Here is a 9,905-nt window from a genome sequence, read left to right as displayed (position 1 = left end):
TTTTTGTTTATTTTTTTTGTTTTTTTTTGGTTTTTCTCCGGCACCAGGAACCAAACTCACGACCTTGCGCTTGCCAGGCAGGTGCTTTTTGCCACTGAGCTAAATCCCCAGCCCCCAGTATATCTTTGGAATCAAAAGCTTTATCTTAATATTGGTTAAATATTTTTCAGTGTAATAAAATTAGAGCAAAATATATACAATAGATGTTTTTAAACAAGGGAATATGTTGAAAATGACTATTTTGAAACAACAAATATTTTTGTAAATTATGCATTTCCAATTAGCAAAAATTTATTAAGGAACTTATTGTTTACACATACTTTAAACACTGAAAGTACTAATGATCCTACACTCTTAGAGTAAGATGTTATTATCCTATCAAAGTGTAGGTTTATCCACATTTTGATAAATGTTTGCCGATTTAATCATCTTTAATAACAAATAAGTTCTAAGTACCCAGTAACCTATTTGGAAGTATTCACAGTGTTCAGTAAGTCAGCGGGAGATCTTGAAGATGTTTTGCCTCTCTATTTGGAGCAGCCACTTCCGTGAAAGCTGATAGAGGAGAATGATCAAATATGCATTATCACACATCAGGAATGCAAATAGGACCACTCAAGTAGTCTGTTTATGACACTGATCCTTGGGGAAAAGATGAAAAACAAATTATTACATTTCATAGTATTGTGTATTATGATTCTATTATGCTTTTTAAATATAAAAATTTACACCAATTCAATGCATAGCTATTGAAAACCTATGTGGCTTGGTGTTATGGCTAAATCTCATCTCTTGTCCCAAGGATCTTACACCCCAAGTGACCCACAGGGTCACATGCAGGTTCAATATAGGTACACTGACTGTCCTCAGAGAAATTTCAGCAGATTAAAAAAAAGATACAATAGAGTTGGATTTTAAAAATTGCTCTCCTAGGCTAGGAAATTTAGAAGAGTTATCCTTTGAGTTCAACTTTAAAAAGAGTATTACATGAGTAGAAACGTTTTTTAGGGCACTTACAGAAAAACAGTACTACAGACAACGCGCTGAAAATCCAAATGTAAGTGGCAAGTGTTCTAATCTAGATACAAACTGAAATAAAAAATTGCTAGTAGACAGTAGAGGAGCAATGATTATTAAAGATTGGTTTCAAATTTGTGTTTCTTTTAATGTATTTCAGGTTTTATTTTAGAAAAAATGAGAAACGACTGATTGCTTTAAAAATAGAAATGTGACTTTATCCAAATATAACTGCAAGAGAAGATAAACTTGTCCATCTATTATCAAACACCCAGATCACCTTATGTTGGAAAGAGCCAGATGGAACTTCATTTGAGGAACCTAAACAACTGAGTTGCTGTCTCCTTGCATATTACATAAATCTAAGATTTCTTTACACTGATAGTTGTGCTACTAAATGTACAGAAAGGAAATAGGAGTAGCTCACAGAAATATCAGCTCACTGGAGGAAATCTTACTTTTGTTTTACACCATTGAGATTCTAGTGGCCATGAACTGCATCCTTCTTTGAGAATGTTCAATCACATGCCTGAAAATTAGAAGCCAATACCCAAGATTGTCATCTGGGTATTGTGGGATTCTCATCCACTGCAGCTATAGCAGAGGAGATGATTGCTATATTAATTATCCCCAGAAGAAATTGGATCATTCTTTCATAAAAGGAAAAATTCATTTCTTTTTCTAAATAACATGCTACACTGGAATGGTTTTTAATTCTTTGGCCCCAGTGGTCCTAATAATACATTTTAGCAATTCTGTAAAGACAAGTACCCAAGGGTTCAGATGCTGCGAGTGAAGACTTGACTTGCTCCACTACATAAACGATTGTTTCCAGATGAAATACTAACAGAAGTTAAGTGGTACATGGAGTAATATGGAGAATATCATTACAGTATTTGACTTTAGGAGTAAATAGAATAGAGAGGACCGTGATAGTGCACTTTAGGTTAATACATCATTTAACCTTACTCACCTCTTTTCACTACCTATATGAAGAAGGTTAGATAGGTAATATGTTAAGTTTCAGGAAGGACTGTGATCAAATTGATGTCATATATAATAGTTTATAAGGAACTTTACTGAGAACATAATTTTCTCACCTGAATAAAGAAAGTATATATGCGGAGAGTCAGAAGGATGGAGGATATTGGATATCATTCATTTACGTGTCCAGAATCACTATCCCAGCTGCTACACATATTGCCCAGTGCCTCAAGATTAGGCCAGGCTAGAGCATATTATTTGATTCTATTATCACTTTACTTTTTATCAGATAAACCAATATTTAGGATCTGAAATGAAATAGAAGCTCAGAAAAGGCATAAGTATAGTCCATAATACTAATTTCTTCCATTTCCATCTTCTGGGTTCTCACCTGTGCTGGCGTAGATGAAGGGCTCCCCTGAAGGCCATAGCTACTCCCAGGCAACAGTCCCTAGGTCTCCTAGCTTTCATCAGGCATCGCCTGTCCTTGTTCTTTCCGACCTACTAGAAGTAACGGCTCTCCTTCTGTGTTACACACCTGCTACCATGCTGTGCCTCATTCTAGTATTTGTAAGACTTGCACGCCGAGGTTGTCTAAGGCAGTAAGGTCAGGGTAGGTTTTGAGTTTTTCCTTATAAATAATAAAATTGATTGTATGACCTTTAAATTGTCTAGGTTAGGATCATCAGATACTAAGTTACTACAATTTTTGATTCCAGAAGTTGACTAAAATGTTGTTAATCTGTAGACACTCAAAAGATAAGTAGATCTTTTAAAAAGCAAATTTCACTGTGTCCTTTTTAAGAAATTCAATATTGCTGAGGTTGTTTCTCATAACTCACTGGTCAGTACCAGAAAAAAAGTTGTTCACTTGTAAAATCAAGCACTGTCATATTTATTATAATGCTGCTGAATTCTGATGTATTTATAATAAATTAAATGGAGGATATATTTTATGATTTGTTTGTATTTCAAATGGAGAAACTAATATTATATTGTGGAAAGTCAACAGAAAATTGTTCATTGTATTTGCCCTTTCATTTTTGTTCTCAATTTGATACTGTATTAATATAGCAACATGAGTATGCCAGTTTGTCAAAGAATATTAATAAGCAGCAGTAAAAGAAATAAATGATTTTTCAATAAAGCTTATCAAATATCAGTCTTCAGTTATTGTTATTTATAATTTCATTGTTTTAAACTCAGTATTCTAAGTACTTAATTACCACAGGCATTGAGTGTATTTACATTAAAAACAGAAAAGTAGCAGAAAAAAAATGGTGATATATACTAAAAAATTTGAGATGTGTAGATTCATCTTTTTGCGTTCTTTTAGTGAAATCTCTTTCTTTGAAAAAGGCTCCACATCACAATTGTGCTCCCTCAATCTTAAATTTATTTTATACTTATTCCTTATAAATGTAAAAATTAAAAATAATTGATATTCATACATTCTAATTATATACTTCATATCTTCTATAAATATTAATTTATAGACATAATATGCAGTTTTAACACAATATAATTTTTCATGAGTAAAGTAGTATTACTTTATATTTATTACAAAAATATACTTGTTACATAACTTTGATAAGTATGCTTTTTTTCTCTGTATGATATTTTTATTATCCATTAGCAACCATATTTTGTAGGCTAGAAATGAATAGTTAGAAATTTGACTTATTGCTTCTGTAAGTACCTTGGAGCAATAACCTAGGTTCTGTTAGCTACACCCTATCAGATTGTAAGTACTCTTTTTTCACTAGTCTATATTATTTCCCCAATATTTAGTATAGAAAACAGGCTGAGGTCATGTGAGAAACAGAAAACTCTTGACTGATATAATAAGAGTTATATACATGTAGTGAAAATATAAATAATTTTATTGTTAAGTAGGATTATGAAATATACATCAAAAAACCTTTTATTATTTGTTTTGAAAGTAAGTTTTTGAAAATAAATTGTGTTTGTATACGTTATGCATTTCTTTAACATCTCAAAGCATTTTCTTTAAAATAAATTCTAAAAATGTCATTCAGCATATGCAATCCTTTTTTTTGGCATATGCATTTCTGAAAACTAATTTTCAGAACAATAGTCATACAAAGTCCTCCTCAGAAAAATTTCTCAATGAAAGGAAATTGATTCATGTGCAATATACTTTTCATACAATTCCAAAGTAAATGAATTTGCTACTGAGAACTGGAGGAATTTGGATGTAGTCATTTACTTGTTTCTATTATTGCATACTGATCAATGTTTTGCTCTTCCTGATAGTGTGCTTCTGAACAGATTCGTTATAGAATTAGTTCTCTGGTTGCTCTATTACGATCACTGTGTGTCAGTCAGACTAGTAAACTTTTTTGTTCCTTACTTCTTGTCATTGAATTCTTTTTTATTCTTCTGGCAATATGGATCATAAAGTCATGCGTATTTTGATTTCATTTACTTTCTTGTTGGTCTAACAATTTAGCCTTTCCAGTTGAACAGTGGCTGAAACACAGGAGATACATTTAATGAATGGCATCATTATACCTATAGGTAATTGTGAAATAACATGTTAAACACACTAACAAATTTATCTCCTAGAAAGTTTTGAAATTTTAGCCTCAACAATCTGATACTCCAGAAGCTTCTTCAAAAATCAATTTGTATTCAGCAGAAGGTTTTTCTTTAAAAGAAAATCTAGATTCTAAAAATATCATTCTGGCATATGAAATTCTAAAAAAATAATTTCCAGAACAACAGTCTAGCAAAATCCTTTTCAGAAATATTTCTGAATGAAAGGAAATTGAGTGATGTCTGCTTTTGATGTACTTCTTCAAAAGTTTACACATTCTTTTCATTTTTGTCTATTCTCCTCCAGATTAGGTAGCCTGGTCTTTTTTTTTTTTTTTTTTTTTAATTTTTTTTTATTTTAAGGATAAAAGGAGGGAAACATTAACAGACATACAACATTTTACAACATATCACAAGCACAATACAGACAATACAGAGTTCCAAACAAAGTGGTAGGGAATTAACAATGGTGGTTGTATTACATATTGATATCTTCAAAGTGGCTTCTCATGAAAACAGATATAGACATGCAATACTGGTCAACCAAAGACTCATTGACAGTTTCTTTCAGCATAGAAACAGCAGATAGAAGAACAACCATGTTATCTATCCTGTATATACATACATACAAAATTTCTCCTTCTTTCCCTTCTCTTTTCCCACATCCCAGAAGCCCTTTACTCTTCGGTGGTTTAGCCTGGTCTTAAGATATCCTAGAACACACAAAATAACTATAAACCATTTTCATATTATTTATCAACCAATCTTATTTTCTTTTAGATTTATTACAATGACAGTAGTAAAACATTTAAATCAAGAAAATATTTTAGTAAAATGTGATCATTATTATTATTACTATTATTATTATTACATCCTTTGGAAATGTAGAGTGTAACACTAAAATAAACGTTTTAACACTTCCCCCCTCTTCTTATGGTGCACTGTGATTGTCACCTGGACCGGATTAATAGATACCAACGACTTGGAAAAGCACACTTGTCAGTGTGGTTGTGAGGACTGTCTCAAGATGATTTAAATGCAGGACCCCAAGCTGAGAAGACTCACTCTGACTGTGACCGGCACCATCCAATAGGCTTGTTGAGTTTTCCTGCTCCTTGGCATGAGAATCTACTGATCTTCTGGCTCCCCAGGGAGTAGACCTCCATTGTGGACCATGCTAACTCTGATCCTCTGGACTTATTTAACAAAGCCTTGGCATGAAATTATATATTTTCCTATTGATCTTATTCCTCTAGGGAACTTTTTAACAACAACATCACTTTTATGTCAAGTATGACTCATCCAGCTTTGAACCTAAATTGCAAATCAAGAAAATATATATGTGATAAGAGTATATGAGCATGAAGGGAAATAATGTAGATCTCTAATGAGCTGATGTTATTTTTATTATATCAACTTAAGGTGTATAACACAATGTTTGATATACATCATGAAATTATTTTTATAACCCCAAAATTTACCTATCGATGTTTCCTTAGTTACATTTAAATTACATACTTTGTGCTAATAACATCTAACATCTATTCTACTAGCGTATTTTAAACCTATAGTGTAACAGTCTTCACTGTAATAACCTTGCTGAAGATTAGATCTTGGAACCCATTCTTCCTATGCAAATACAAGTTTGAATCCTTTGTCGGATTTCTTCCCATTTCCTTCCTTTTCCTGCCCATAGCAACCGCATTCTACTCTGTTTCTGTGTATTCAATTTCAGTTAAGATTCTGCATATGTATGAGATCACAGAGTATTTTTATTCTGTGCTTGATTTATTTCACTTAGCATAATATTCTCCAAGTCCATCCATATTGTTGTAAATGCCAGTGTCTCCTCTTTTGTGAGGCCGAACAATATTCAGTCGTTCACACATATTCACACATTGCAGTTTCTTTGTCCATTCACTTCAGTTATTTTCACATTTGGACTCTTGTAAATATACTGAACATGGGAGCATGGATACTGCTCTAAGGTAATGATTTCATTGCATTTGTATAGGCACCTTATAGAGGGGTTATCAGTTTATATGTTAAATACTGTTTAATTTTTTAAGAAACTGCATAATGTTTTCTCTAATAACTTACCAATTTACACTTCCACCAAAGGTGTAAAGGAATTCACTGTTTCCACACCCTCACCAACATTTGTAATCTCTTTTCTCTTTGTTAATTTTTATTCATAGTAGAAAGAGGTGCTATCTCATTACACTTCCAGATCTCTACTGGCCATTGTTTTCGTCTGTTAGAAGAGTCTTCCCCAGTCTCTTGCCTATTTTTGATTTTTTTTTTCTTGAGATAGGGTGTAGCTATGTAGTTTATGCTCTTCTTAAACTCACTGCAAAGCCCAGACTAGCCTCCAATTTACAGAGATCCTCCTGCCTCACCATCCTGAGTGCTGGGATTACAGGGGTGCACCACCATGCCTGGACTTTGACCTGTTTTTAAAATTGAATTTTTCCTTTAAATATTTTGGATATTATTAACACCTTATCAGATATGTCATTTACAAATATTTTCTCTTAACATGTTGACTGCTTTTGCATTTTCTTGATTAGTGTTTGTGCAGATTATTAACTTGACTTGTTAATTTTTGCTTCTTTTTCTGAGCATTTTTGGCATTATATAAAAAAAATCACCAAGGCCAATATGAAGGAACTTTTAACTTAAGAGTTTATAAGTTAATGTATCAAGTTAAGGTCTTTAATCCATTTTGAGATTTTTTATATGATAAAAATGTGTGCATTTTCATTCTTTATTGTAGATATTCAGTTTTTCCAGTGCTATTTATTAAAGTGACTTGCTCCCCATTCTGTCTTCTTGCTGGCCTCAATGAAAACTAACTGTCTCTATGCACTTGGTTTTCTTTTATGGATTTCAAGTGACCAACATGAAGGCAAGTGTAATAAAAAACTAAGAACTTGCTTTCTCATAGAAAAAATCTTTAACATTGTCTACATTCATACTTTAAAATTGAATTTTCCTCAATTTGCTTTATAAAAATATCTGCAAAATTTTGTAGGCTTTGTCTTAAAAAACACATTCATAGCAAAGCAATGAAGACCTAAAAAAAATCTTCAAGCACATGTACAAATGCATGTGTACAAATGAACAAAATAACATCTCAACAATTTTGTGCTAATTGCAAAGCACAGCACTGTCCCTGAGTTGTAAGAGCACACGTATAAAATCTCTAATTTCTAAATGCTCTTCCGGTTGTTTATTACAACTATTCCTTACTCTATCGTATTCACATGTACATTTTCACACCCACTGCTCCACCTCAGGCACTTTCACTGTCAGAGGCTGCCATCTGGAAGGTGACTGTGTATAGTAAGAGGGTTTAAAAAGAACCAACTCTGCTGGTCTCCTCCAGAGGGAAGAACCCGCAAGTGAAAGGACTCGGTACAGCTCTGCATTTTCCAGGAGCGTCTACGTATTTGCTATATACTTTCTTGCCACCAGCTGTTTTATGCTCTCTGTGCTCCCCAGCTGAGACAATTAAGAGAATAGGACTTGGCATTCTGTATACATGTGAGCTAAGACTCTGGAGTACTTTCACGTTGGCAGAACATGGGATAAAAAGCAAGGCTTTTCTCCAGAATAAAGACATTTCAGTCTCATAGGCTATGATTGAGGAATGAAAAAGGCAGATGCTAAAATGACAGTGTGGGGAGATACGGAAGCCTGGCCATCAGTAAAACGCTGCAAATTTAATTAAGTATAGAAGAATAGCTGAATTCTGCAAAACCAGCTAGGAGAAAAATGCTAAATGTTTAGGTGAGGACAGTAAATTGGGTCTTTTGCACTGTACCCTGCCTTTTCTGTGTACTGCATCCAGCTAAATATTGTCCACTGTAGGCACATCTGGATTCTGATCATGTTACCTACTAGATTGTGAAATATGAATTCCCATAAAGAAAATCCCAGGGGAGATGGGGATTTTTGAAATGATTACTGCAGAAAGAACGTACTCATTCATAAAACTAAGGTTAATTAAAAATAACTTCCTAATTATACAGAAACAGCAAAACTTTGGGTACCTTTTAGCATAAGATGTTACCCAGACAAATTGGCACCTTTATAAATTTTCTACATAGAAGATCTAGAATATTAATTTTTGTGTTCACTCAGGTCGGGACTAATGATTTTGTCTTTGTTATAAATTTCTTGTAAGCAATAGGCAATTTTTAATTAAAAATTAAAATAACAATATTGTATTCTTTCATCTATCATAACACTAGTAAATGGTACCCGGCATCACAAATTTAACTTGTTGTACAATTTTGGCAAATCTGGTTACAGTTGTGTTTGTGTGGGAGAGATAATGGTTGTGTTTGTGACCCAATGCAGAGTTTGCAAACAGAAATGAAATTTTGCCAAAAGCGTGTGCTTATGAACCAAATTTTTTGCAAATTAAAGCATTCATGATCCAAGGCACCACTGCCTTGGATAAAATATTTTGGATAAAAAATATTTGAAAATATTTTTTAAAAGTTAAAACCTTTTTCCTAGTGAATAAATTCCATTAATGTACATACAGTTCTAAAGCTATATTTTTTACTGATTTCTATTCCAAAAACTAAGATTCATGCTAATAGTTTCATTCATAAAACACTAGATTCATGCTAATAGTTAATTTAATGCTTCAATAAGTAAAAAGATCTCAAAACCAAAGAATTCAAAATAGAAGCCTTGATTCTGCCAATACTTGATTGAACCTCCTGCAGTGTTTTAAATTTTCCAAAGGTAACACTCACATATGACTGTTTAAGAAAGGTTATCAAACCTAACATCAGAGTTACCCTTGAACAGCACTTTTCCTACTATCACACTTTCAAATTTCTTTCATCATGATCTACTGTTTTTGCCACCCTCAAACATGTGGATTCTATTGATGACCTTATATGTGTATTAATACTACCCTAAAGAAATCCACTCATATCTCTCAGAGATTACTAATATAAAGAAAGGAGAAAAGGAATGAAAAGGAAGGAAGGAAGGAAGAAATATGAAAAAGAAAGAAAAAGAAAGAAAGAAAGAAAGAAAGAAAGAAAGAAAGAAAGAAAGAAAGAAAAGAAAAGAAAAGAAAAAAGAAAAAGAAAGAAAGAAAGAAAGAAAGGAAGGAAGGAAGAGAAAAGAAAGAGAAAGAAGGAAGAAAGGAAGGAAGGAAGGAAGGAAGGAAGGAAAGAAAGAAAGAAAGAAAAAGAAAGAAAGAGAGAGAGAGAAAGAAAGAAAGAAAGAAAGAAAGAAAGAAAGAAAGAAAGAAAAGAAAGAAAGGGTAAGGAGAAGTAAGAAGAGGACCAAGTATAAGGAGGACAAGGAAGGAAGGA

This window comes from Chinchilla lanigera, unplaced genomic scaffold, assembly GCF_000276665.1.
Source record: "Chinchilla lanigera isolate Chin_1 unplaced genomic scaffold, ChiLan1.0 scaffold00003, whole genome shotgun sequence".
NCBI lineage: Eukaryota > Metazoa > Chordata > Mammalia > Rodentia > Chinchillidae > Chinchilla > Chinchilla lanigera.
Note: the sequence above shows the minus strand (reverse complement) of the source record.